This window comes from Artibeus jamaicensis, unplaced genomic scaffold (assembly GCF_021234435.1).
Source record: "Artibeus jamaicensis isolate MK-2021 breed Jamaican fruit bat unplaced genomic scaffold, CSHL_Jam_final scaffold_847, whole genome shotgun sequence".
NCBI lineage: Eukaryota > Metazoa > Chordata > Mammalia > Chiroptera > Phyllostomidae > Artibeus > Artibeus jamaicensis.
Genome location: NW_026522057.1, coordinates 18,049,366 through 18,070,483, shown reverse-complemented (window position 1 = coordinate 18,070,483; position 21,118 = coordinate 18,049,366). Strand labels below are relative to the sequence as shown.

General features: G+C 55.4%; 1 long non-coding RNA gene across 1 annotated transcript; it reads left to right on the top strand.

The window, feature by feature from the left end:
- Window positions 1–17,115: 17,115 nt before the first annotated feature.
- On the top strand, window positions 17,116–20,565 carry LOC128626648 (uncharacterized). The gene is made up of 3 exons (XR_008390633.1): window positions 17,116–17,223; window positions 18,973–19,125; window positions 19,247–20,565. It is a non-coding gene; the product is annotated as an uncharacterized LOC128626648 (long non-coding RNA).
- Window positions 20,566–21,118: the final 553 nt, after the last annotated feature.

Genomic DNA, 21,118 nt, shown 5'->3' with positions numbered 1-21,118 from the left:
CATCCAATGAGAACAAATGCCACTCCACTGCCAGCTGGATACGGTCCCAGCCCATGAGCCCGGCCTTCAAGGCTCTCTGTGGGTTGGCCTTCCTCTCTTTTGGTCAAAGAAAGTATCCAGTCCAGACCAACCGAGCCCTTTCTGTCTTGCAGGCAAACCCCAGGGCTCCTGCCTCGGTGGCCTCACTCACACTACCCACCTTCCACTCTGCCCGCCTAACCATCCCTGAAAGGTCATTCAAGCCACACCTCCTCTGAGTTTTAATACAAACTCTTCCTGGTCTTTGCATCTAGTACTGATAGTTATAATAACAGTAGCCACATCACAATTGAGTTACTGTGCACCTAGGGCTTTATGAACATTAGCCCATTCAGTTCCCACCACAAGTCCTTGCAGATACATAGTATTATCTCTATTTTACAGATAAGAATCTGAGGCTCAGAGAGGGCAAGTGATCTGCCCAGAGCCACACAGCTGACAGGTGCACAGTAGGGACTGGAGTCTGCTTCTGTTTTTCTCAAAGCTCTTGCTAAACCTATAGACATACCTACCATCTCCTTGCCACCCTTCTACAGCCCCCTGTTCACAGTCTCCCGGCCCCTCCCCTGATCCCATTGGATCCCAGGAGTTCACAGTTCTGAGCCTCTGTGGTTGAATCTGCCTATACGGTGCTACATTTCACCCCAGGAACAAACCTGACTGCTGGTGTTGAGCCCACACAGGGCATCCCATTTCACCGCAAGGACCCAAGCAAAGCTGGCCACCACAGAAAGTCAGTCTGTCTCTAGTGCTGCTTCAAGCGGCTGGCTCTCCTGCAGGACCTACACTCACGACTCCTAACCCCAAAACCCTGACCCTGCAGCCTTTCCTCCACCAAAGCCCCCACCCCAGGCAGGACACTTCACAGTGCCCATCGGTACCTTCCCACAAGCTTCCGGGTCTGCAGAAACCCAGGGCTCTGGCTGCAGGTTCAGCCATGCCCATAGAATCAAACATGCCTTGCTCTACATAGACACTGTGTCTAAACCCTTTACCTTATTATGGCGCTTTCCCAGCCAGTGGGGAGGGTTCGCCTTTACAACTATCTGGGGAGATGACTGAAGTCCCATTACAGGAACTGGGACCAAAAATAAGCAGGAAACCCAGAGGCGACCCACCTCAGATCTCAGGACCTGGCCTTTCTTTCACTGCCCAGACGCCTCTTTCCCCCCTTTTCCCCCTTCTAATACTCAGTGAAATGGGGTTGAAACTCAGACCTTCTGGCTGAGCTAGTAGTTAGGCAGGAGAATGAAGGGAAGAGTGTCCCATCAGGCCTGTGATGCTTGACCTTCGTACACTCACCTTGACCCTGACTCCCAGCTCTCAACATGACAGGGCCCTTTCAATTGCAAGGGACAGAAATCATCTTGAACTAACTCAGGAGGAAAGGAGGGTGGACCAAAGGTGTCCTACAGGACCCAGGAGCAGGTGGGACAGCCCAATCTCAGTGGACATGGGGTCCAGACATGGATGCCCAGACATGGGCGGCCATGTTCCCTCTGAGACAGCTGGTCTCTGCGCCTCTCGCTACAGATCAGTCCTTTCAGCTGTTAGGGCAAGTGGAGAAAATGGTTGCACCCCCCCCCAAACGATTCCTCAACCATTGGGTTAGCCCCTGCCCCTCAAGGAAGTGACATTCAGTTTCCAGATCCCAGGAGAGGGGATCTGATTGGTCGTCTTCGGAGCAAGGACACTCTGGGGCACAATCAGCGGAGGCCCAGAAGCAGAGGGCCTGTAACTACGGTAGCAGCTCAGGATTGCTGAGCCGGGCAACTGATCTCCCCAGGAACAGTCGCAACAAGCCCGAGGAGTAGGTACTCTCTCCGGCCGCTCTCAGACTCAGCAGCCCCACAGCCACCAGGAGGACGTGTGGGTATTTGCATTTCCTGAGCTGCCCGGTGATGCTGCTGCTGCTGCTGCTGCCCCGCCCGGGCAGCACACTTTAAGAAGCCCTCCTGGAATCTGATTGCTCCCACTCTACAGGTAAGACTAATGAGGCCCAGGGTGGGGATGTTACTTGGCCGAGTCACACAGAAGATCCGGGATTCAGATCCAGGTCTATTTAACTGAGCGTTAAGCTCGGTGACCTGTTGCCCAGACTACAGGGGCCCAGCCAGCCCGTGGGCAGATTTCAGAGCAGGGTGGGTGAGCCCCACTAAATGCCACCCCCTGGCTGCAGTGTCCCGTCCGAGCTTCCCCACCTCTGCCCCAGTTCGTCCTGATCATCGTGCCCCTCCCAGTGACCCACAATGCTTTGAGCCAGTGAAGAAGAGGAAAGGAGGGTAAAGGGTAAAGAAGGAGGAAGGCAGGGACTTAAGTAATAATAATCACAGGTCACCCAGTGTGCAGGGCTAAGGACTCGTGTTAACCCATGTAACCTTTACAGTTTTGTTCCCCTTCCATAGATGGAAACACTGAGACAGAGTAGTTACGTGACTCGCCTGATGTTACACAGCTAGTAAGTAACAAGACAAGGATCCAACACGAGGCAGCTCCGCGCTGGAGTCCATGCTCTCGATCACTGCTTCCTGTGGCCGGCAGGGGGCGCCCGCGGGGCTGTGTAGTGAGGCAGTTGAGTCACTGGCTCCTGAGTCAGACAGACCCAACTTCGAGTCCTGCCTGGGCTTTTTACTAGCTGTGTGACCCTGCCGTGTGGCTGCCCCTACTTTACCGCCTTACAAACAAACAACGCAGCCGTGAACATCCTGCTACACATCCTCGATTCCTTTCTTGGATTAAATTCTATAAGTGGACTCCCTCTGGGAAAGGATGTGCAAACTTGGAAGGCTTTGAAATGCATTTCCAAACGGAGGGCTGGGCAATAAAGGCTGCACTGCCAGGCGAGGTCCGGGCTTGCCGCCGCCAGGGGGGAGCAGACACCAGGAGAAAGACAGCCGGGAAGAGGGGCTGGTGGACGGGTGGATGAGATGGGGCCTGGAGGGTGGGAGCTTGTTGGTCCCCGCTCTCTTCTCCCCGAGTCCATTCCACTCCCGGGGTGGGCTGTGAGCTTCCAGGGTAGGCTCAGCATCAGCTTTGAAGACCCAAGTCCTTCTAAACCAGGGTCCCCAAGGTGTGGTGCAGGCATCCAAGACCTTGTCAGAAATGCAGGTTCTCAGGCTCCGTGCCAGACTGGCTGAGTCGGAAACCCTGGGGACACGACCCTGCGATCTGTGTTTTAACAAGCCCTCCGGGTGGTGATTTGGATGCAGCTGAAGTTTGAGAATCACTGCTCTGGACCAGAGGTTGCCACGCTTTTCCTGTAAAGGGCCAGACAGGAACTATTTTAGGCTTCGTGGGCCACGCAGTCTCTCTCGTGACCACTCCACTCTGCCTGTGCGGCGGGAAAACAGCCACGAACAACACGGAAGCAGATGAGCGTGGCTATGTTCCAGTAAACATTTACGGACACTGGAATTGGAACCGGACATAATTTTCATAGAACACGAGATATTTTTCTTCTGACTTTTTCCCCAACCATTTAAAAATATAAAAACCATTTTTATCTAGCAAGCGGCGCACAGCAGTCTGTGTTCTGCACTCCCTAACCTGCTCCAGGGCTGGGTGTGGCTCTAGGCTCGGAAGGAGAGGAGCAGGGCCTGGCACCCAAACTGCCTGACTCCCCAGCCGGGGTGCCAGTCGGCCAGGTCCCCACCTTGGGACAGGAACGAAAAAATCTCTGGGCCTTGTTGCCCTCAACTGTAACATAGGCATTGCAACTCCGGGCACCTGCTCTCCAATCTTAGTGGGCGGGAAAGACCCTTGGGAAGTTGCTGGTGTCTGGGCCCCATCCCAGAGGCTCTGGCTCTGTAGGACTGGAAGGGCCCAGGAATCTGCATTTTTTCAAACAATGCAGGTGGTCCTCTGTACCCCCTAGCCTCCAAGTGAGAGGGCTGAGTTAACAGACGTAAAAGCTGTGACTAGTAGTAGCCCAGCCTCTGCCCTCAAGAGTCCATTGGCTCATGGGATTGAGGGGAGAAGGGGAAATAGACTTCTCATCTGTTGAAACCTACACAAGATGGGAAATGCAGCAAGGGAGGGAAGGCTGAGGGCCCAGGAACTGGAAGGACAGTGGTCTCTGAGAGGCTATATTCAAATGCCACCTCTACAGGCTGTGTGTTCTCAGGCTTTTTGGGCTTTCTCCTCCCCTACCCAGCGTTGTGTTGTGGAGCCGCCGCCCCCCGGTTTTTGGGCGGGGGGGGTGGTGCGGGGCGGTCTCTTTTGGACCCCCCCAGGGGGTGTTTTAGTAGGGGGGGTTTTAACTTTGGGGGGGGGGGGGGGATGAGAAGTGGCTTTTCTAACAAGCTGGGGGCGAGGAGGGGCTGGTGCTGCTGGGCCGGGCCCACATGTTAAGTGGCCAGGGTTGGGGACACTGGTTCAGCAGTTGATCTGTTATGAACTTGAATTCTCTCCTCTGTGGGTGGTGGTAGCGCAGGGGCTGGTGAGGGGGAGCGCTCGGTGATCAGCCTCCACTGTGATGGCTGCCACCGTGGTTGCCGTGACTATGTTCCTGATGGCGATGGTGAGGGAGCTCCCGGCAGACAGAGGGGAGGGCGGTGGGTGGGTGGTCCATTTCCCCAGTGCTGAGCATGACTGTGGGTCCCACTCCCCTTTCTCCTCCATGTCCCTGTCTCTCCTGCAGATGATGGGGCACCCGGTGCCCTGCCTGAAACCAGCCCCTGCCCGGCACACGCACAGGCGCATGCCCCCCTCTCACGGCAAGCTGTGAGCTGTGTTTATTTTTGCACATAGCCGGGAGGCTTTCTCATAGACAACCCAGTGGACCAGATGCAGGAGGAGAGGAGGTGTTTGTTCAAGAAATCCAGCAGGGCCACCCAGGGAGGGACACCCATAGCAGGGGGGGGACCTGGCAGAGCAGGAAGCACCCTGGATGGAGAGGATGGAGAGTCAAGAGCTCCCGGTTCTAGGCTGGTCTTGGAATCTGGCTTACTGTGTGACCTCGGAGAAGTTGTTACCGCTCTCGGAGCCTCAGACTTGCCGACAGAAGGAGCGGGGTGAACTAGTCGGCTACCTGAGACTCACTGGTGACAGAAACAGATCCTCAGGCGTGCCCCCAAGCCTACCAATTAGCACACACATAGGAAAAGGGGGAAGAGTTCTTCCATGGTCATTGACCAGGGAGGAAGCCACGGCCAAGTCCCCATCACACCTCACTCATCCTCACCCATACAGAGCACAACTAGCACCCAGAAGGGACCTAAGCAGGTCCGAGATGGACATGTGGTGCCCCAGAGAACCCAAAGATTCATGTTGATCAGATGAATGGATGAACACATGGATGTTGGTGAATTCGCTGACGGGTGAACGTCTCTTACTCCAGAGAGCACGGGGCCTGGGGATGGACGTACACTATACAGGCTCCAGAAATATTTGTTGAATGGAAGGAAGAGAGGAAAGATGGAAGGAATGTCAAAATTATGTCCTGCCATGAAGAGGGGAATGGAATAATATCCCACGGGCCCTTGGGACAATTTCCACGGGAAGGTTTGGCATCTCCAGGTGAAATAAAGGCGGGCGAGGCAGGCAGACAGAAGCTGCACAGAGATTAGGAAGGTGCCGGCCATTCATTCATCCATTTAATCCTCAAGACACGCCCTCCCCATCACACTCCCAACTCTCTCTCTCTCTCTCTCTCACACACACACACACACACACACACACACACACACACACGGGCATTGTCGCCCTTGCAGAGGCCAGGGGACTGAGGTTCATTCCCCACGGACGCAATAGAGACCGGGGCCCCAGAGCTCCAGAGAGACGCCGGAGCGCGCCGCTTGTGTGGCCCCGACGGGCTTGGGAGCCTCCTTCCTCACTTCCCCCCCCCCCCCCCGTTTTCCCACTGCCTCCCCAGATCCCTCTCTGTGCCATTTTGTCTCGTGTCTGTCCCTATGAGCTCTTACAGCAACTGGGGAACAAGGAGAATGTAAATAAGCCAACGGCAGAAAGAGGGCAACAGAAGCCAAGTATGGCCTAGGGAGCACCTACTATGTGTCGGGCAGGGTGCACAGTGCTCGGTGGGAATTCCCTCATTGGCTTCTCACAGGAGCCCCACCAGGTTCGAATCCAGTTTGGCCACTTTCTAGCTGGGTGATGTTGGCAAGGAAGTCCCCTCCACTCTGGGCTGTTGTTTCCTCGGCTGTGAAGCGAAGCGGTATTGGCTAATATCGGAGTGAGCACTGGGTGGGTGGGTGGTGCCTGCGGAGCACCCTCCTGGGGCTTAGTAGGCACACAAGCCAGAGCAGTTACTACAAAGACCCACACGGCACACCTAACATATGGCAAGCCCCCGACAGTGGCAGCATCCTCATCTGTGACATGAGACTGCTTGTTGTGAGGCTTGGTCTCTGAGCTATGAGAGGAGAAAAAAAAAAAAGCTTTGCAAACTGGAAAGCCCAGTGCCCATCTTGGGGAAAATTTGCCCTTCTCCCTCCAGCACGGGTTTGCAGCAGCGTCTGGGCTCCAGGTTTTGAGTTAGCACTCCCCGGGGAGGCCCCCCCGAAGGGCATAGGTTTCAGCGGGGCGCTTGTTAAAAACGCGTCTGCAGACCTTGTTTGGAACACGTCAGCTAATGTGATTAAAGGCAGTACATAAATGTCACCCTGGCTGGGACCCTCCCCAGCTGGTTTCCGGGGAAGGAGACCTGAAAAATATGTCTTCATTCCATCAGCGTTATGGTTCAGGACAGCGACGGCCTGAACACGGGGAGCTCACAGGGAGCCTGTTCGGGGGCCGCCTGCCCTCCACCCGGCAGGTAGATAATCGTGAGATCTGGAGCCACCTCTCCCCTCCGAGCCTGTTCCTCATCTAGAAGGTAGGGACAATAGTCTACGTGCCCTGGTTGGTAAGGTGATAAAGGACGTTTGTAAGGCACCAGGGTGGTACGGTCACCGGGCCAGGGGTTCACCGCCCCAGGGAAAACAACGCAGCAGACGCCATGGGGGATTGAGCTGCACGCTCCGTAAACATTGGTGCTCGATGAATGTCCCTGCCACTGGAGCCAAGCCAGTGGGGACTGCAGGATCCTCAGTGCAAGGAATTTACATATAGGTAACGGGGCCAAGGAAGGGGCAAGAGCACTGGTCCCAGAGTCGCTGACTCACGGCGTGGCCTCAGGTAAGGGACTCTCCTCTCTGGAACTTGGAGTCCTCACTTGTAAAATGGGGGGCTTGCCCCTGGCCTGCCCAAGCTCTTCCTTCTGGATGGAGCACGGTGATGAGGCCAGAGGCCAGTACCGCTGGACACGGCGTGGAGGTCGCTCAGGGTCCAGTGCTCCCACCATCGACTGCGGGACTGTGGGCCAGCCCCCTCACCTCTGTGGGCTTCCGAAGGTCCCTCAGTGGAAGTGGGCAGTAGTTACAGCCAGGCCCCAGAGGCAGCCTGGCGCAGGGGGCAAGGGGCACTGGACTAGATACCAAAAGACCTGGGTTCAAGATTGAACCTGAGCATTCACTTGCTGTTTGGCTTTGGGAACCACCCTTCCCCTTCTGAGCCTCAGTTTCCCTGTCTGTAAAAGGAGACTAGACCAGTGATCTCTGGGTCGCCTCAGCTCAGGCACACTGGGTTGCTTTCAGGAAGTGAAAAGATGGTTGGGCCGTGGACGAAAGGGGCGACTTAATGATCAACAAAGGGACAGAACCATAAGTCAGGAGAAGCCCCCAGGCGCTGCTGGAGTCCCCCAGCCAGGTCAAAAGATGCAGGTAGTGAGCTCACCTTGCTACACACCCAAGCCCCAGATAAGCTGTCCTGGGGAGACCTGATCCCAGACCCAGGAATGGCAGGGTGCGGGCAGGGGAGATCCCTTTTCACAAATTGCTCCTTAACCTCAGAAGAAGAGAATAATAGCAGTTAACATGGACTCCTTCTTTGCTCCAGGCTCTGTTCTAAACACTTTATACATCTCGTCTAATTCTCATGAGGCAGGTACCACTATGACACCCATTTCACAGACATGGAAACTGAGGTACAAGGAGATTGTAACTTGGCCAGGCTCTCACAGCTGGTACATGGCAGAGCAGGGACACGTACTAAGACTGTGCGGGCCCTCAACTGCTCTCTCAAAGTATCGATGATGGAGAATCATTTAATGAGCACCTACTGTATACCAGGCTCTGTGCTAACTTCTTTGTGGCATGATCTTCATCCTTATGAGGAAGGAGTCTCATTTAATCATATTTTGCAGATGAGGAAAGGAAGGCCCAGCAGGATGAAGTACTTGCCCGTGTCACGCAGCTACACTGTGCTTGAGCTCAGTCCAGGGCCCGCGTCCCTTTCATGCCGCCAGGCTGAGCAGGCGCCCTCCCCAGAAACCTTGAAGGGGTGCGGTAGCAGCTGTCTGGAAGAGGCAGACCATGGCTGATGTAGAACGTGACAAGAGCCCTCACCGCCCACTTTAGGACCAGGACTGGAGAAGAGGGGCCAGGACATAGCTAGATGGTGGGGACACCCTCGTAAAGGATGTTCAGGGGTTTGGAGAGCTGCTATGAAGTCGCTTTACTGAGCTTCGTCCTGGGCAGCCACACTAAATTCTTTGTATTTACTGCCCTGGATTCTTACTTGGGATGTAGGTACCATTGCCACCATCACCGTGTTATAGATAGGGAAACTGAGGCTCAGACAGACAGAGTCACTGGTCCAGGGTCACACACTGAACAGGAGCCAAACTTGGGTCCGTGTGTCTCAAAGTCAGTGCCTTTTCCATAGGGCCACACTTTCCCTCCCAAGTTCAAGTGCTCAACCCATCTAACATGCAGAGCAGGACACCATTGGTGGAAGCCAGCCCGGTCCCCTCCTAGCCCCCTCCCAGGGCCCTGAAAGAGTTAACTTCCCTGTGGCCCCACTCATCCCTGTCAGCCCCCCATCCTCTCCCCTGCATTATGAGGACCAGACCAGCTTCTTGCTCCAGGCAGCTGACGGGTTCTCTGCTCAGTGGTTCGCACTCCACATATTAAATTACTCATAAAATATTTGGCTTGTCCCCAAAGTGGCTGCTGCCTCCTCCCTGCACCCACTGCTCACCTCCCACTGCAAGGTCAAGTTCTTCAGTGGAGGGGAGAGCTCAGAATATGAACCGAACTTCATCTGGAATTAGCCTGCATTGGGGGAGCAGGGGGGCATAGAAAGAGGAGGTTCTGGTAGGATTGGGATTTTCCAGGGGAGGGGATTCTGTCTGTGACCCCCATCCTGGGGTCCCCAGGCCTGGCCTGACCTGAAGGCTGCTCCCCAGATCTCTATGCTGCAGGATATGGGGAGCCCAGAACTCCTGACCCCATCAAGTCCCTCAGGACAAGGCCAAGGGTGACCTGGAATACGTCTGCATTGTCTGAGGGGCAAGTGGTGTCCCCTCTCCTCCTCCTTCTCCCCACTCAGTTGTCATGGCAACCACCGTGGGGGGTAAGAGGCTGGACCTATCAGCTCCTGGCCAGGCTACCCAGCATGCTCTGCTTTCACCCAGTTTCTCCCTCACTACCCTTTGGGCAGGGAGGGGGTGGGGCTGATCCTGCCCTGTCACCAGCCACCGGAGGGTCACACCCAAGATCCACCACCTCCAGTTTCCAGCCTCCTCCCTCCTGCCTCCTGGGGGGAAGGTTTCCTGTACAGGTCTCAGGAATGGGACGGTCATGAATGTAGTTTGACAAAGAATGGTTTGGGAGGGTCTCTCATGAGCCCCCTGGACTTAATGAAGTCAGTTAAGCCCTGGGATTAGAAGGTCGGGGTCATGGGTATAGCCGTGTTTGCAGAGCAACACCCAACCCTAACCCTGGCTCCCACCAGCTGTTTCAAAAATGCCAAATGCTGGTCGTCTAGGGAACCGGGAAAGGAGTGTGGATGGGGCCTGGCGACCCCTCCCGAGGGCCCACCCACGGTCCCGCTCCCTCAGAGCTGCTGGTACCCTGGGGCCCGGAGAACTGAGAGCCTCGCCTCCTTCTTCCCACGGAGGACACTCTTCCATAACGGTAGTGCCGGTATCAGCAAGCTCTCACCATCTTGGCCCGCGGGTTCATAAATTCAACACCCAAAGAAACTGGGCTTGGCTTTGCCCCTGGCTTCTTCCACTTGGGGTACCCTGCCCTCAGGTGGCCGTTTGGGTTTGGGATGTGGGGAGCCTGCAGAATCTCCACTTCTGAGATTCCGGAAGGTGACGTTTCCATTTCCGTCCTTCTACCACCATCGATAAAATGCAATACCATTACTTTTCTACTTCTACACTTTCGCGGGACTTTATAAATAAAAGATGTCCAACAGGCTTAGAGCAAGCTGCACAATTTGTCAGGATAAGAGAAGGCAGCACAGCCTCTGGAACCAGACTGCCTGGGTTCAAATCTCGGCCCCGCCGCTTGCTAGCTGTGTAAATTTGAAAAGTTACTTGCTCTCTCTGTGCTTTTGTTTCTTTCTCAGTGAAATGGATTTGATAAAAAGTATATCCCTCAAGGGGTTCTTGTGAGGACTTAATGAGTTAATGAGCATGAAGTGCTTAGAAGAAGGCCTAGCACGCCATTAAGCTCTTAAAAACTGTTGGTCATTAATATTTAAAGATAATGCATGAAAGCAAAGTTGCAAACGTAATTTGTATTCTGAGACCCACAGGCATATCTTTCTCTACTCCATTTTTATCTGGTATTTCTAATCTAGTGATTCATTTCGGGGTTGCACTGCCAGATGCCCATCATCTGCCCAGAAGCCACCCCCCGCTTTTACCTCCCAAGTGTCTGTGGGGTCCGCCCCTTCCACTCCAGGGTCCCGGCCACCCTGCGGTCACCCCTGAACCTCATGTCTTGCCTCTTGTCTCGCCCCCTTCAGACACCGTCTCTTCAGTACAGCCACAGCAAGTTTCCTAAAAAAATACTCCCCTGTTTAAATGCCTGCCGTGGCTCCCAGCACCCCCAGACCAAACCCAGTCTCTTTAGCCGAGCCCCTCTCCCCCAGCCACCTCTCCAGCCTCATGTCCTTCCCTCTGCTGCCAGGAAGCCGCGCCCCCGACCCAGCAGCCTCTCTGGCCTCCTCCGAAGCCTCAGGCCCGCTCTCGCTCTGTGGCTTGTGCAGGGCCTGCTCCTTCTGCCTGCACCTCCAGCCTCCCTCCCCTGCCTGCCCGGCTCCTGCCTGCTCGGCCTCAAGATGTGACTCCTGTCTCCCCCTCTCTGGGAAGCCTCTGATCCCTCTGCAACCTCCAGAGAGGGTGGGGCCTCTCTTTGCATGCCTCAAAGTCTGTGGGCGGGCGGGGGCCCGTCTGAGTCTATCCATATCCCCAGAGGTGCCCCCAGCATGCAGCAGGACCCTTGAGAACCTCTGGGGACCAAGCCCAGGATGGCCATTGTGCCCTGTTCAGCCTGGAATGTTCTCTTACTCATGTTCTTAGTCCCAGTACTACTCATCCTCCCAGGTCGGGCTAAGTGTCTCCTCCTCCAGGAGCCTTTCAGGAACCCTGGCCCCCCTTCCTCCCTGCATGGAATAGCTCTCTTTCTGCTCCAGGTGTGAACTCACTCAGTAGGCATGAACTCAGCACCTGGAATGCTGCAGCTGCACCCCCCGCCCCCGACAGGCCCTGAACAGAGCCCAGCAAACACTCCGAGCTCAAGAAACACGTGTTCAGTGAACAAACAGACGAGTGACCAGGGTTAGAGTCCAGGTCGGTGGTTCTCAGCCAAGGAGATTCTGCCCTCCCCTCGCCTCCAGACATTTGGGAATGTCTGGAGACATTTCGTTCATCACAGCTGGGGGTGGGGGTATGATGCTAAGATCCAGCGGGGGAGGCCAAGGGTGCAGTTAGGTGTCCTACAACGTACGGGACCTCACGACCCGGGAACTGTTTGGCCCCAGATGTCAATAGACATGAGGCTGAGAAACCCCGGTCTAGAGCTTGTCACTTAGCAATCTGTCCCCCTAGCACAATGAGGACCCTCAAGGCTGGAACCTGATCTTATGTCTCTGTTTCCTTGGCACCCACTGGAGAGCAGGCACTCAATCAGCAATTTTTAAAAATAAACTCACTGGTGAGATAATTCCTGTCCTTTTCCTCTCCCAGCTGCCTCCTCTCACTTGGAGCGTGGCCTCAAACGGTGTCGTCAGACGATCCTTCTGGGGCTATTCCTGGGTCTCCAGCCTTCAGCCCGCCAAGCCCCTCCGGGTCCTGCTGCCCCCGGTCTGCCTTCCCTGAGATCCTCCTGGTCCCCACAGTCACGAGGAGGAAGCTGAGGGAAGGGAGAGCACACTTCCAAGGCTGTAGGGAGCTTGGCTGGGTGTCGGGACCAAGTCCAGGCAGACCACTGACTTGCTGTGCACCTCAGCTGGGTCCTGCCTCTCTCTGGGCCTCAGGCTCTCAGCAAGGTGACAGACAGGAGGGGGTACAGACCCTACTTGAGCCTGTCTCCTCTAATAGATGGCGACCCTAGAGGTCCCTCCTATCTTTGTATCAAATTCCCAAGAGAGAGCTTCCAGCGAGCCCCCGGGGTGTTGCCCAGGGCTATCTGGAGCCTGGGTGCTCTGGGCTCTCCTGTTTTCACAGGGTGCCGCGGTCTCCAAGGGTGCCGCTGTCAGCTGTGACCTCTGTGCCCCCATAGGCAGCCAAACAAGTGGCCTTTGTGGTCTAGGCACAAGGGGCCCCAGGGAGCGGCACAAAGGGTGGGAAGAAAGGCGCCAATCCTCTTAGGGCGGCCGCCGCCTTCCCACTGCGGCCCATCTGCTCCCTGGGAGCAGGGAGCCCGCAGAGCAGCCGCCCAGCTTCAAGGCGGCGGGAAAGCAAGCAAAGCTGCCCCCGAATGAAAGACAGCCAGGCCAGCCCAGATCCCCACGGCAAACATGGGCCTGGCCCAGGGCCTGGGAGGGGGCAGCGCTGCTCCCAGGGAGAATGTGGTTAAAAGCACCATGCCAGGAGGGGGACCCCGGGGATAATCCCACCTGCCCCTCGCCTTTGCTTCCCACACCCCTGGGCCCGGCTGGGGCAAGGGGGTGGGGCCTGGTGAGGGAGAGGCTGGGTCCGAGGTCCTCCCTCTAACGCCCCAGTGGGCCCTCTATGTGCGTCCCCTGTCTTTTCCTAGGGGCACCCCATTTTACAAACGGGGCTAGCATGGCTGAGTCTCTTGCCCACGGTCACCCGTGTGACTGGGGGCCACTGAATCGGGACTCTGCCATCTCCGACTCTTCTGGCGAAAGCTTCTGCAGATGAGGAATTAGGTGATTTGCCCAAGGTCACAGATCCATAAAGTCCTGCTCGGACCCTGCATTCTGATCCCAGCCCCCATTGCTCCCCATGAGGCCCTGGGCACGTTACTATCTAGGGGCCCCAGGGCCCTCACCTGGAAAATGAGGGTGAGAGGGACCGCCTCATGGGGTCGCTGCAAGCAATAAATTCAGCAAATCGTACGTTGTGGTCACCTAAATTGGTGCCACAACCAATTAAACCAGGTCATGTTTAAAAGCCCCAAAATGTTAGCTGTTATTAGTTGTGGAACAGTTCACAGCAGTTTGGGGGAGTGGACAGATTTCGTTGACAAAAAACCCGAGGTTCCGAGTGGGGAGGTGACTTATTAAAAGTGGTTGGGGAACTGGGACCTGAACTCACCCCTCTGCCTGCTTGCCCAGCACCCCTGAGACTTGGGTCCCCCAGGCCCAGCCCTTCCGTCTCTGGCTCACACAGGGGTTGGCCTCACTTTTCTCATACGTGAAGGGGGCGTCAGTGAAGAGGCTGTGATGCGATGACCTATTGAAGCTCCGGAGCTGGCTCACAGTAGGTGCTCCACTCTTGGCATTGGTGGCCCGGAGCAGGACGAATCCCAGAACAGGAAGAGAAGAGAACAATGACCTTCCGTCCATGAACGCCTGGCCCCACACACGCATTCTTTCCGCGGCCGGGGCTTGCCTGGCGGAGCGAGGAAAGAGCTGGGATGGAGGGGGAGGGAGGCGCTGGGATGAGCAGGGAGAGGCAGAAACTGGGGCCCGGGCTGAATCCCTTCCAGGGAGGGGACTCTGGCCCAGCTGCCCCAACCCCCACCTGGGTGAGGCCCAGAGCCCTGACGAAGTAGTGGAATCCAGGATATCAGAGTCCAGATGCTGACTCCTACACACACACACACACACACACACACACACACACAGCGGGGGCTGGTGGAAGCCATGGCGTCAACTCCAACCATTGTACAGATGCCTGAGCTGAAGCTCAGGAAGAGGCCTGCAGCTCCCTGCAGACCACCAGCTGCCGAGCACAGCCCAGGCCTGTGGTCCCCCCACTCCTGCCCCTCGAGAGGATCTGGCCCTGAATCCCACCAGCCTCCCTCCATGCCTTGCTCACGGAGGAGACAGACAGGGGGCAAGGTGGCCCGTGTGTTTATGGCCTTGTCAAAACTGGCCGAGTAAGCCACCTGCCCCTCCTTCCCCCGGGCGGCTCGGTTCAGAGAAGGGGACTGAGTCCCCTCGTCCCTCCTCTCTCCCTCTCTCTCCTGCCCCCTCCCTCCTTCCTTCCGCTCTTCTTGTCCCTTCTTTCTCTGCCTCTTTTCCTCTCCTCATGTCTCTCTCTCACAGTCTGTCTGTCCTCTCTCTGTTGCTCTCCCCACCCCACAAGCTCCCACAATGACAAGCTCTCCCCAGGGAGCCTGGCCATGTGTCCCCTACCAGGTACCAGGGCCTCTCCTGGGAGCTTCCCCAGCCAATCCTGTCCCTCTGAGATACGGAGGAACAAGGTCACGTTTTGGGACCTTCCAGCGCTGTCACCAGCCCTAGGACCACCGTTGTCTCCCATCTAGCCTCCCTCTTCCTCTGTGCCGATGGCCAGGGCACACAAAGGGCACAGCCCCCCAAATGTTCCTGTCCCCAAGAACCAGGGCCACTGAGTGATTTGAGGAATTATGTAAGAACTTATTCGGCTTTGGAAGTGGCCCCTCCTCCAAACCCTGGGGTCTCTTCCGCTCCTCTCCTGACAAACCTCCCACATCCTGTCCCCCAGGGACCCCCATCTCAGTCACCCAAAGCTCTCAAACAGCCCCCTCCCAGAGCACAGTGGGCCTGTGCCTCCTGACTCAGATTCACCCGAGGCGTCACCAGCTGACTGGAGTATTCCCAGTTAACCTTGGTCTTGACGGTCAAGAGAATAAGCGAAACCAGGAGCCAGGCAACCAGGGTTCAGATCCCACCTCTGACTCATACCTTGCACAAGCAACTTTGCGTCTCCTGGCCTCATGGGTCCTCATCAGTGAGCTGGGGACAGTCGCTGAGTTGCAGTTGGAATCTAAGGAGGAAATGGTATAAAAGAAACTGGGGCTGAGGTGACATGTAGCTGAGTTCACGGACTGGCTATTTTACATACAACAGAATGTAAATGCTCTGCATGGACTCTTTACACTGAAGGGAAACTGAGGCTGGGAGAGGAGAGACCACCTGCCAGGGGTCCGGCAGCGAGCAGCAGCGGTGCCCAGACTCGAATCCTGGCCTGGCTCTCAGCAGTTACTCGGTGCCGACAATCAAAGACGGCCAGTTCCAGGAGGGGGATCAAAGGCCTGCTTCTTTATTCACAAAGGGAAATCCTCATTAAAACATGGCCAACGGCTGAGGCAGACGGGAGGTGGGCCACGGCTGCACAGAAGGGGATTAATGATCCCAGGCAGACTGTGCCACGCAGCAAGGGAGCCCTTCACTGGGTCTGGGCTGAGGCGAGCAGGGCCGGGGCACGGGTGGTCTGGGAGGGCTTCCTGTAGGAGGAAGGGGTACGGACAAGCCCCTGGGGGAAAATAGGATGTTTGAGGAAAGTTGACGTCAGCCACCTTTTATTGAGAGCCTGCTGTGTCTCAGGCACTGAAAGATGGGGACCCTATTGCCATTTTTCATAGGAGAAAACTAAGAAACGTGGGACTTCTCTGAGCGATGCCATGGGACAGACACACCAGGGCCAGAATTGAAACCAGGTCTGGGTCACCACTCTAAGTTTGTCACCACCTGGCTGTGCTGCCTCTGTAGGGAGAGTGTGTGTCTCTAAGAGTAAGAGGAGGTGGGAACATGCTCTGTCACCAGAGCAATTTGTCAAAATCCAGAGGGCTGACGAGTGGGGTGGACGGGCCTGCGGAAGGCCTGGCTGGAACCGCAGGCCGAGGAGGACCGTCCGAGAAGGCCCTGCAGGCACGCTGGGCCGAGAGGTCCGCGCATGTGCTCCTTCTTCCAGGGACCAAATATTCCATGAGCATCTACTATGCCACAGGCACTGTTCCAGACATTAAGGACACAGCAGTGACCAAAACAGATGGTGCCTGGCCTCGTGGCCGTGATCCCTTGGGGAGAAGGACAGAGAATAAACACATATCAATAAAACCATTTCCGTTGGTATATTTGCTGCTGCAACAAATACCACAAACTGGCTGACTTAACACAACAGAAATTTATGGTCTCGCAGTTCTGGAGGCCAGGAGTCTGAAGTCCGAATGCGGCAGGGCCGTGCTGAAGGGTTCGCTTCTTCCGGCTTCCAGCGGCTCCGGACATTTCTTGGCTGGTGGCAACGTCTCTCTGACCCCTGCCTCCGTCTTCACGTGGCCTCTTCTCTGTGTCCTCTCCTCTTCTTATTGACGCTCACTCCATTTTACAGAGAAGGAAACTGAGGCTCATGGAGGAAAAATGATTCACTCAAAGTCACACAGCTGGGGGGTGGGGAGCCAAGCCTGACTGGTGTTGAGTGCTGTTGGGGTGAGTTCCCCTGCTCCATACTACACGTAAGAGAGGGTGGGGGCTGGCGGTTGTTACTTCCAGGCAGGGAAAGCCCTCAGCCCTGAGGATATGGGCCTGGAGGGAAGGGCTGTGACCTACGGTACCTAAGGGCCCGCCCTTTCCCCTGATGACAGCCTCCTGGTTTTCCTTTGGGGACTTCCTGTCCTCACTTGCTGTCTATGCAATTTGGGGAGGCTGCTGATACTGCTGCCCCCACCCAGCCCACCTCCGGCTTCGAGAGTGGGAACGTGTCCCGGGCCAGGCCAATTGCATAGCCCATTCTCCTCCGGCCCCGGTGGTTGGTTCAGAAATGGGCATGTGACTCACGTCAGGCCAATGAGAGTCCACCCAGGAATTCTGTGGGCAAATACTGAGGAAGGAGAGCCCTCTCTTTATGGGATTTGCTATGCAGGAAGCCATCATGCCAGCACGTGGGGAGAGAATGCTTAGGAACAGAGCCCTTGGAGAGGAACATAGAGACAAGAGGTGGGTGACCCATGACATCATTGAGGGCCCGGCTCCAGCCACGCTGGCGTGGGGTTGAACATGAGCAGAGCTCATCCAGTTGCCTGAGAAGGCCCAGGGCAGCCTTGAATTGGCACTTTTACAGCCCTAATCAACCACAGGAGACCTCACAAAACAGTGTGAGAGCAGAGGGCTGAGGTCGGGCCTCCAGCTGGATGCTGCAAGGGCCGGCAGTGGCCACCCAACCCAGCACCTGGCAAGGTGTCCACATTTTCAGAACACGGCAGGGGTGCAAAGATAAGAGAACCCCCTCTGGCCCCTTTTCGCTGAAACCTCTGGACATGCTATTCCCTTGACTTCCCCCATGCCTAGCTGGGCACCTCATTCACTCCCAGAACTCTCACCCAGATCCTGGGCCTCCAGCCCCAGCTCCCCCCATAGCCCCCTCTGGGTTGAGCACAACTCCTTCTGGGAGTTGGCACGGATTACTCGGTGCTTGCTCAGCAAGTCTGGGAGGGGACAGACCCTCAGGTCCTCCCCCTGCCAGGCTGGCATGCAGCATCCAGGCCACACACCCCTTACCATCCCCCTGATGGTCTCACTACAGTGGCAAGTGCACCCCATCCTAGCTCAGTCCAGTTTACCTCCTCAGGGCCCAGGCGCCGGTCTCTGGGCGCTTTGCATGGGGGTCCACAGGCACTTTAAACCCGGCACGTTCTAAACATGATTATCCTCTTTCCCAAACCTGCTCCTCGACCAGAGCCCTGGCTCGGCAGCCAGCAGTCCGAGACCTACGCTGGCGCCCTGGGCCTGCTTCCCAGTCCTGCGGCCAAACCCCTGCCCCAGGTTCCACCTCCCTCACCCCACTCCCAGGAGGCCGTGGGAGGCAGGAGCCCCTCCTCCCCTTCCAGGATCCCTTAGCCAGTTCCCCCTCTTCAGCGTGTGCTCTGGAGATCCTCAGGACCTCGCAAGGACAAAATTTGTTTGTGCTAATCAGCCAGACATAAAAAGGAGATCAGCAAAAAAATGTAAAACAATTCCACTCCCCCACGAAATACTTTTATTTTGGAAAATACAGCTATCTTTCATTTAAAAAAAGGAGTTTATTGCTGTTATTTGGAAATGAACTAATAAATAAATATGTCTACATTTTCTTCATATGTTGGATTGCATCCCAGCCCCATGGCCTCTTTTAAACTGCTCTGAAGGTGCCATTCCCCTTTTTCTTTCTTTTTGTCTCCAGATCTCTGCCCAGGCCATTTCCTCTGCCCTATAAAACCCCTTTGTCCTCTTCAGCTGGCTATCATTTAATCCCTCAAGATGAGAGTCGGGTGCCACTTCCTCCAGGAAGCCTGCCCTGATTCCTCTTATCTGGCCTGATGCCGTGCCCCTTGCTCCCACCACTCTCACACTGCCCTCTTTCCAAGTGCCTATCACCCACTGTTGAAATGGTCTGTTTTTTTGTGTCTCCCCACCAGACTGCAAGCTCCGTGCTCAGCCCTGCATCCCCCACCCCTGGCACAGAGCCTGGCGAGGAGTGGGTGTTCAGCAAATTTTGTAGCTGAAAAAATAGCCCTCGCCAGGGGGATAGACACTGATGGCCCCAGAGCTTTCATACGGGAGGGCCTTCCAGGCAGCTGTCTCGTTAGAATGTTTGAGAGGATGGTCGGGGATTTGCCTGGAGTTGCGGAGGTTCACACAGGTCGAGGCCTCCGCTTGCCTGTCTGGGAGATGGCACCAATGACAACGCCTCTCCTCTCTACTTCCCAGAAGTGCTTTGTAAACCAGAAAGCGCTGAGCACATGCAAGGTTTTGATTGGAACTGTCAGCACTGGGAAGGAACTGGGAAGTGGCAGGACAGCCCGAATGTTCGTGCTGAGAGAGACCGGAGCGACGGACTCATCCAGCCTCTTCATCTGACAGGTGAGACACCAAGGCTTGCGCGGGAGGAACTGCCCATCTAATGTCACCCGGTGACGTGGAACCCGGGAGGGGCGTTTTCCATTCCTGATTCATCCCCTGTGACTCCCTCTGTCAACTGCAGGGGCCCCAGAATCATGCGGACACCTCCACACCTGACCTCAGAAAACCTGGCTCCTATTCTGGCCTGTCCCTGCCTCACTTGGGAAAGAAGCTCCTTGTCTCTGAGCCTATTTTCACAACGGGATGTGTCCTGGAAGGGGACTGGGCCCAGAGCAGGTCTGCCTTGGAGACAGGATCAGAGGGGGAGCTGCTGCAGCCCTTTGCTCCTCTGGTTGCAAGTCTCCTGGGACCCTTGGGGTTTAGGAGAGAGGAAGTCAAGCTGCATGCCCCAGGAGGGGCATGGGCGTGCTCCCGAGACAGCCCAGCCTGGCATCTGGGGAAGGGTTTCAGCAGAATAGTCATCAGCTTTCCAAGTGCGTTTGTAATATGCTGACGCATCAAAGTGAGCATGCAGGAGAGTTTGGGGTTATTCTTTGGTCAGCTTTGCTGTTTTACTTTCATCCTGGGCCTGCCTGGCTCTAACTGGGTTTTTGTCATTCGTTCCTCTGCTTCATCAGTCCTTGGGTTTGGCTGGCACCAGTGGCATTAACTGGGTCCTCCTTGTCCTCTAGCTCTCTGACCAGAGTTATTTAGGCTATTTGTTCTCTGGTTAGGGAGGAGAGGTTTAAACCACTTGTTCTCAAGGGTCCTTGGTGAAGGACGATAAGGTCTTGTGATTCACTAGCTGGCTGTGAATCGGTCAAATTGTTCCACCTTGTTTAGTTATTTTGTCTCAGTTTCCCCATTTCACTTGCCCAGGAATTACCTAGCCTCAGGCTATTCTGCCTCAGATGGAGAAGCTCAAAAATCTGTTTTAACATGATTGGCAGGTGAGCGGAAGGAAGACACGCCCAATATCCTACAAAGAAATGTAAACTGAAACAACGGTGAGCCCTGGCCAGTGTGACACTGTTGGTTGGAGCGTCATCCACCAAAATGTCCTGGTCAGGACACGCGCCTGGGTTGCTGGTTCAGTCCCTAGTCAGGGCATGTATGAGAAGGCAACCAATCAATCTTTCTCTCATTGATGTTTCTCTCTCTCTCTTTCTCTCTCTCTCCCTCCCTCTCTCCCCCTCCCACCCTACCCCTTTCCCTCTTTCTAAAAGCGAGGAAAAAAATGTCCTCCGGTGAGGATAAGAAAACAAAAACAGCGAGGCAAAAAGTAATAATAGCCAGTGTTGGCCGGCATGAGCTGAAACGGGCACTCGGTACCCGTGAGGGCGGCATCGGCACTGTCAGGCCCTGTAGTCAAGGTCTTTTAAACATGGTGTGTATGTCCTCTGGCCTAGAAACTCCACTTCTGGGATTTCGGTCTAAGGAAATCATGGGAAAATTTGACTACAGGAAATGTTGTTTATAATAGCAAGGAAACGAGAGAGAGAGAATAAGTGGACCTTGGTCTTGTCCATTGCCAAACACGCACCATGGAATAATCTGGAACTGCCCACACTGATGATGTCGCAGTGCATTTACAGAAGTAGAAAAATTACTGAATGGAAAAAACGTGTTCAAGCAGGATACTTTTATTAATGTTGTTATTGCTTAAAATGTATGTAAGAAAACAGGTGGTGTATTTACCAAAATATTAAAGGTAGTTATCACTGGGTGTTGGGATTACGGGCTATTTTTAAAAATACATGAGCATATTGTCTTTCTGGGTGGTTCTGCGGTGACTGTGTATTACTTGTGAAGTAAGAGAAGGAAATCCAGAATCAAGCCCTCTTAGCTCTGAAATTCTAGAAGGTGGGATCCCACTCCAGTCGTGTCCTCATTGACGTCAGCCGGAGAGCAGCGGCAGTTTGATGGGCAAATGCCATGGACCTTTGGCCAGGACGTCAGCGGTGGAAGTTGCCTGCGTGTGTCACCCAGGAGAAGGCCCTTCGGTGCCTGCAGG